Genomic DNA, 6,471 nt, shown 5'->3' with positions numbered 1-6,471 from the left:
GGAAGGAGGCCCCCCAAAATTCAGAATTTTAAAATAAAGCGTTACAATATGCTGGGAGAATATGGAGAATGGGTCTCAACTCCCAGCCTGAGAGCCTTATGGGGAAAGAAACCTCCAAAAATTAAAGTCAGAGATTTATATTTTGTACACATTTTGAATTTGAGAAGGAGGTTACATTCCCCCCACCCCCGAGGTTTGGTTTTGTTTTTTAAACTAGCCAGGTTCTGTGAAATACGTTCTCTAAGGAATGTTGAAGGAACTTCCAACCATGAGTTTTAGTTTCCACTGCTCTGGGGGCACCAATGGTGCCCCAAACCTTCTTTCGTTTACAACTTGCCATTTCTGAAGGCCTGAGCTTGGAAGGCAGTGGACGGAGTGGCATTTGAGTACCTTCCTAGGAAAAGGATCTGGACAGCTCTGCTGTGAGGTAATGAGGGCTGCGGGCTCTGATCAGGACTGACTTATGAATCTGCTGCAGCCGTGCACTTGGCCAAAGATGGATGAGGCACGTGACTATAGAAATTTGAGAAACTGACAAAAAATATATATAAATATCATACATGTATATATACATTTATAAAAATATATTATCTATATACAATATTAAATTGGATGTTTATATCATAATAAAACTATACTAAATTATGTACTATATTAAGTTAAAACATTATATATAATAGATGTGTATATAATATACAACATATAACATGTTTATAAATTAATAACTTATCTATATATATTCAAATTTATATTAAATTATAAAATATCCTAATAAAATTATATACCTTTATTATATTAAATACACAAATATAATATATTTATTATAAATTTATAAATATGTATTATTTATATCTCTATATTATATACCTATCATCATATAGATTTTAAGAAGCTATTAGGAGAATGACCGAGGGGTAAGATGGTCTTGAGTGCAGAGGCTCACACTCAGAGTAAGGGATATAGGAAGTGAGTCTGGCCTGGTCTCCTCTCCTAAATTCATGGGCATCATCATCCTGGGTATGTGCTAAAACCAGATGTCAGCACCTTTCTGATTTTTGCTTCTCAAACGCTAATGTGTTTATGAATCCCCGCAGGATCATGTTAAAAGGCAGATTTTGGCTCAGCAGGTTTAGGTGAGACCCAAGATTCTTCCTTGGCAGTTACTGGTATTGAAAAATTTCAAGGCTCCCTGATAAGAATTGGTTGGTTAATGTCTAAAAAGTACATTTTAGGGTTCAGAATAAGATGCCATTGGGGAAAGAAAGAAGGAAGAGAGAGATAGGGGTTCCTGGTCTCCAGCGGTTGGACCTCAGTGGCTTTTGGCAGGGCTGCCCCAAAACTCAGAGGACAAAGGTCCGATCAGAACCAGTGTGGAATGATGACCCATTGGCAAGATGATGCCTTGAGTCCTGCACACAGTAAAAGCTAAGCCTAAATGCTTTTTTCTCATTCACAAGCATGTATCGGATTTGAAAGATCCATCTATTATGGGTTGAATTGTGTCCCCCACAAAAGATATGTTGACGTCCTAACCCCCATACCTCAGGGCCATTGCAGATGTAACCAGTTAAGATGAAGTCATATTGGAGTAGGATGGGCCCCTAATCTAATGACTAGTGGTCTTATCAGAAGGCTATGTGTAGACAGAAACACACAGGGAGAGAGAACACCCTGTGATGCCCAAGGCAGAGACTGGGGTGATGCATCTTCAAGGTAAGGAGCTTTTGGGCAGCACCAGGAGGCCTGCAAGGCCTGTTCTTGCCCAGCTTCAAGGCCGAAGAGAGAGCCCAGAGTCAGGGACAGAGATATCAGTGGTCTAATGGGTAGAGAGACCTTACACATCCGAAGCAAGGTCCTGGAGTGACACCTCACCGTGTGCAGTGGAGGCGGGCAGGACATGGCAGGGGGTTAGCAGTTTTAGGGGGAATTGAAGTCAGGTTGGTCCCTTGGTTACCAGGGAAACCAGCACAGGGGCACGCCCCTCACCACCCCTTTGACAGTCTGTCGGGAACATCATTAGCTGGGGCCTGGGGCAAGTGTGTAGGAAGGTCAGTCAGGTGAGTTGGGTGTAGCAACTGGTCCAGCAGGGGTGTGCTGAGAGCAAGAGAACAGCCATCTTGAGTGGCCTGACCGTACAGGAGTGCCAAGGATTCCCGAACACAAACAGAAATCAGGAAGAGCAAGGAAAGGATCCTCCCCTAGGGTCTTCAGAGAGAGCATCGCCCTGTTGATAACCTTGATTATAGATTCCTAGCCTCCAGAATTGTAAGAGAATAAAGCTCTGTTGTTTTAAACCACTCAGTTTGTGGTTCTTGTTACAGCAGCCCTGGCAAACTGCTGCATCCTCTCGTGGCCCTTACAGGAGAGTCGTAACTGCATTTCCTTGTGAGCGAACCTGATCTCACCCAGGAGCCTGGAAGCTCCTAGGGGTCTCTAGAGGCTACTGCCGAACGCAGACCACAGTGCGGGCTAGTAAATATGGGTTGAATAAACACATTTTAGGAGTTTAGATCTCAATGGTGTATTAAATACAAACAAAACATAAGAATTAGCAAGGGAGTAATGGCTGCCTGGATTGGTGTGCGTATTTTATTCAGAGCATTAGATAATCTCACTGACGTTTTGCATAAATGAACTATTAAGCCATCATCTGAAACCCAAAACAATGGCTTCCCTCTGCGACACAAAACAAAACAAAAGCCTGCGTCTTCTCTCTGTAGGTTAAAGATGATTGTCGTGCTAGTCAAGTGACAGACCGTGGTCGTTCCCATCTCGTAACATCTCAGCATCTTTTCTGCTTTCTCACTAGAGCTGGAATGGCTGCTGAGGGACCCTGCCTGCCTGTGCGATTTACATTATTGGAGATTTAAAGCAAACACTATTTCAAAACTAGCAGTAACTTCAATAATTGACTGAAGTTAATGCCCCGAGGCAGAATCTCAGATCATCAATTCAACTTACCTGGTTCTTAATGGCTGGGAAATAGCTGGTATCTGGAGAAGGGCTGTGTACCGAAGAGGCCACGACAGGAGGGACCCAGTGCGTTGGAAGAGATTTGTGACTGTAATCTCATTGGATCTTTATTTCTTCATGAACGCCTTTCGGAATAGCAATGTAGCAGATCCTTGGCTGGGAGAGAGAACTGTGCAAATGGTTTGCATGTGTGTCCATGGTGCACGCACCAGGACCAGCAGAGGTAAAGAAGTAGGAAGGATCCACATTGCAAAGACTTTTGAAGGATGAGTAAGAAAATATATGGACGATGAGGGATAGAAAAATTGAACTAATTAGACAGGCTCCCCATTCCTTTAATGACTTTGACTCTCTTTTCACAGTTCTTTATTCTTTGTTATTTAAAGATTCTGCTTCTATTTGGTGACATTATTGACTTCTTATTTAAATGAAATGGGTAGTGACATTTAGGGGACTTCTTTTTTTGACCCTGACAGAGTCCATACCATCAACCAGATCCTTGAGTCCATCACCCACGTGCACATCCAATGCCATCCAGGCTTTAATTCAGTCCAGTAAATAGAATGACTTCCTACCTTGTGCCAGGCTCAGGGCCTGACAGTTGAATAGAAAGATAAGTAAAATATAGCTCCAGCTTGTGAGGAGTTTTATAATCTGGAGGAGGGATTAGATGCACTGTGTAGACACAGAGGGTCCCTTTATTTTCTGTCCTGAAGGGTGATCTTGGCCAATCCTTGGAGGGCAATCAAAAAGTTAAGCCACATTGTCTCCTAAATCTGGAGTCTGCTCCAGCATCTCCCAGTCATGAGTCTGTTCTCTGCAGCTGAATCGACAGGTAATCTCAGAAGTAACCCACTCAGAGGGCTGGACCAGGTCCATCTCTCCCCGGGCCACCCTGTGCTTCACCAAATCCAGTAACTCAGACTACAGTGTAGATACATGGAGTTCCTTACTGAATGCTTTTGGGTTTAGGGGTCTCATTTGGGTTCTAACCAATCCAGAGACGGTATAAGTTGCCACCCTGGGGAAACAGAAGGTGGGATCTGCTTCACTGTGGGCCCAGCAAGTGCTTGATGATAGAGTACAGGGCTTCTGTGCAGCTCTGGACGGCTGCCGTGGACACCTGGGGCCAAAACGTGCCTTCCTGCTACCTCCCCCAGAACTGAAATGATGAGGCCCCCACTGGCCTCCCCACTGAGCCACAGCTGGAGGAGAAGGAACTAAGAGGATAGATACCTGGCTGGACTTCCCCACACCCGGCCTACCTGGTTTACAATCCTTCCCACCACCCCTACGGAGCCTGGGGACACCAAAGACCAGCAGCCGGAGAACAAGAGATGGGTGGAGCCTGTTCTCCATTTTTCAGGCCAAGCACCCCCACCCACTGGTATGGGGGGTGTGGTCCTGGGAATTCCTTCCCCTCTCCACTCATTGATCAGGCCAATCTTTCCTCCGTGGACCAGAGGGAAGTGAGGGTGAGAAAGGGAACCGAAATATGCCCTCCGTACTTCCTTCTGATCTTGGAGTGGAAGTCCCCTTTCCTCCGTGAGAATGAGTATGTGCTCTGGGTAGAGAGGCAGCCCAGAATGTCCCTGCAAGGAGGCAAGGCAGACAGGTGCCAGACCAAATCTCCTAAGAGTGTTCCAAGTATGCAGAGGGGATGAGAGTTGAAGTTATAGGTGGGTGTTTCCGTCTCCCACACCTTCCAGACTTGGCCCTGTGCAAGGGAGTTGTCCCCTCTCATCACCCGCCCGCCCCCCAGCATTCATTACCCCAAGCTCTGGTCTTGAATTTCTTCCTCCTGGTCATCCCTACGGCTACCTCCCCAGGTCTCTCGTTTCATGACCCCACACATGCACTGGGAAAATGTGTGCCTTTCTGAGGGTTTCTTGGAGAATCTTATAATCTAGATCTGTGCCTACATGGGTGATGGCATTTCCTTCTCATCATGGCTGCTGGATGGGGTGGGCTGAGGACTGCTCCTTACTGTGGCTCCGGGCAAGCTGTGGGCGGGCTGACCACTTTGCTTGGTCATCTGTGAAGGTTACCTGAGTGAGCACAGTTTCCCTCAGCCTGCACACAGCCTAAGCCTGTAATCCTGCGTGGAGGTGTTTCCCATCTGCCTGCTTTGGGCCTCGCCTCTGAGGAACGGTGGGCGTTCGCTGCCCCGGCTCTCCCGGGCCCTGCGGCCTCTAAGAGGCCACAGGGAGGTGCTCGCTGTGGCAGAGGGAGACGGGGCACCGGGCCTGGTGCACTGGCTCACCTTAAATCGTTTTGGTACAGGTTTTCTCCTGATAAAAGCCAGCAGGAAGGAGGGTCTCCTAATTCACTTCAATGCAGGGATGTAGATAAATGAGCTTATTCTGGGGGGAGAAGGGGAAGGAGGGCAGGGGAAGGGCTGAGACACCTTTGGAGGTTTCGAAGATGGAAAGGCTTAAGTGTAGGCAGGCCCCAGAGGATGTGCCCTGGAGGCCAGCCTTGGGGAGGAGGGTGGAGGCAGAGGAAACCCCAGGAACAGAGGCCTGGAGATGAGAAAGCAAATGCGGCCAGCAGGCATTAGGGGGAGATGAGGTTCGCCATTCAGCAGTGGAGTAGGAAGTAAGTAGGGAGGTGGAAAGACTGGCTAATTCCTGGGGCTCTGGAGTGCCTACTTCATACGTAACTGAAGGGAAGGAGCTGATCAAAGCACCCCTTTCGGAAGCTTAATCCCACAACGGTGTGGAGGAGGGACTGGAGGAGAGACGGGCAGGAAGAAGGGCGGCAGGTGAGGAGGAGGATGGTGGTGGTGAAGAGGACGATGATGGTGAGATCGAGGGAGACATTCACCATTGGAAGCACTCCGCATCTGTTATCTCCTGTAATCCCCACAGCACTCCTCTGGAGGGAGATGGCTGTTTTCACCATTTTACAGATAACAAAACTGAGAAACGGAGACTTCAGGTGACCTGTCCAGGGTCACCCAGCTAATAAGGGGGAGACCTGGGTACAGCCAGGCACCCTCACCTCTTCATCCAGGCAGAACACGAGGAGGGCCTGAGCAAAAGTGAGGCGCTGGCACTGGAAAGGCAGAGGCAGGTGGGCTGAATTTGGAGGCGATGTGATCATAATGAGGGCAGGAGGCTGGAAGGAGAATGGAAAGGATCCCCCACGTCATTGCCACGGGTCTTCGGCAAACAGTGGTAATATCACTGAAACAGGGAAGCCCGGAGGAGGAGCTGGTTTCCAGAATCAGGTGGAGCACTGGTGTAGCCGCCAGCATCTCTGCTTGGAGCCCGCCGGTCCTGCAAGCAGCCTTCTCACTGCTTTCCCTTGCTTCTCCTTGTCCCTCCACTGCCCATTTACACGGTGATCTCTCCGGGGTGGGGAGCAGATCCTATTTCCCTCAGCTAAAATCCTCCAGCCTTCACAGCTCAGCAATCTAGAATCCAGGTTCCTTACTCTGGCCGACAAACCTTACTCCAAGTGGCTGCAGCCAGTCGATCTGACGACATCTCACAG

Source organism: Camelus bactrianus, chromosome 14 (genome assembly GCF_048773025.1).
Source record: "Camelus bactrianus isolate YW-2024 breed Bactrian camel chromosome 14, ASM4877302v1, whole genome shotgun sequence".
NCBI lineage: Eukaryota > Metazoa > Chordata > Mammalia > Artiodactyla > Camelidae > Camelus > Camelus bactrianus.
Note: the sequence above shows the minus strand (reverse complement) of the source record.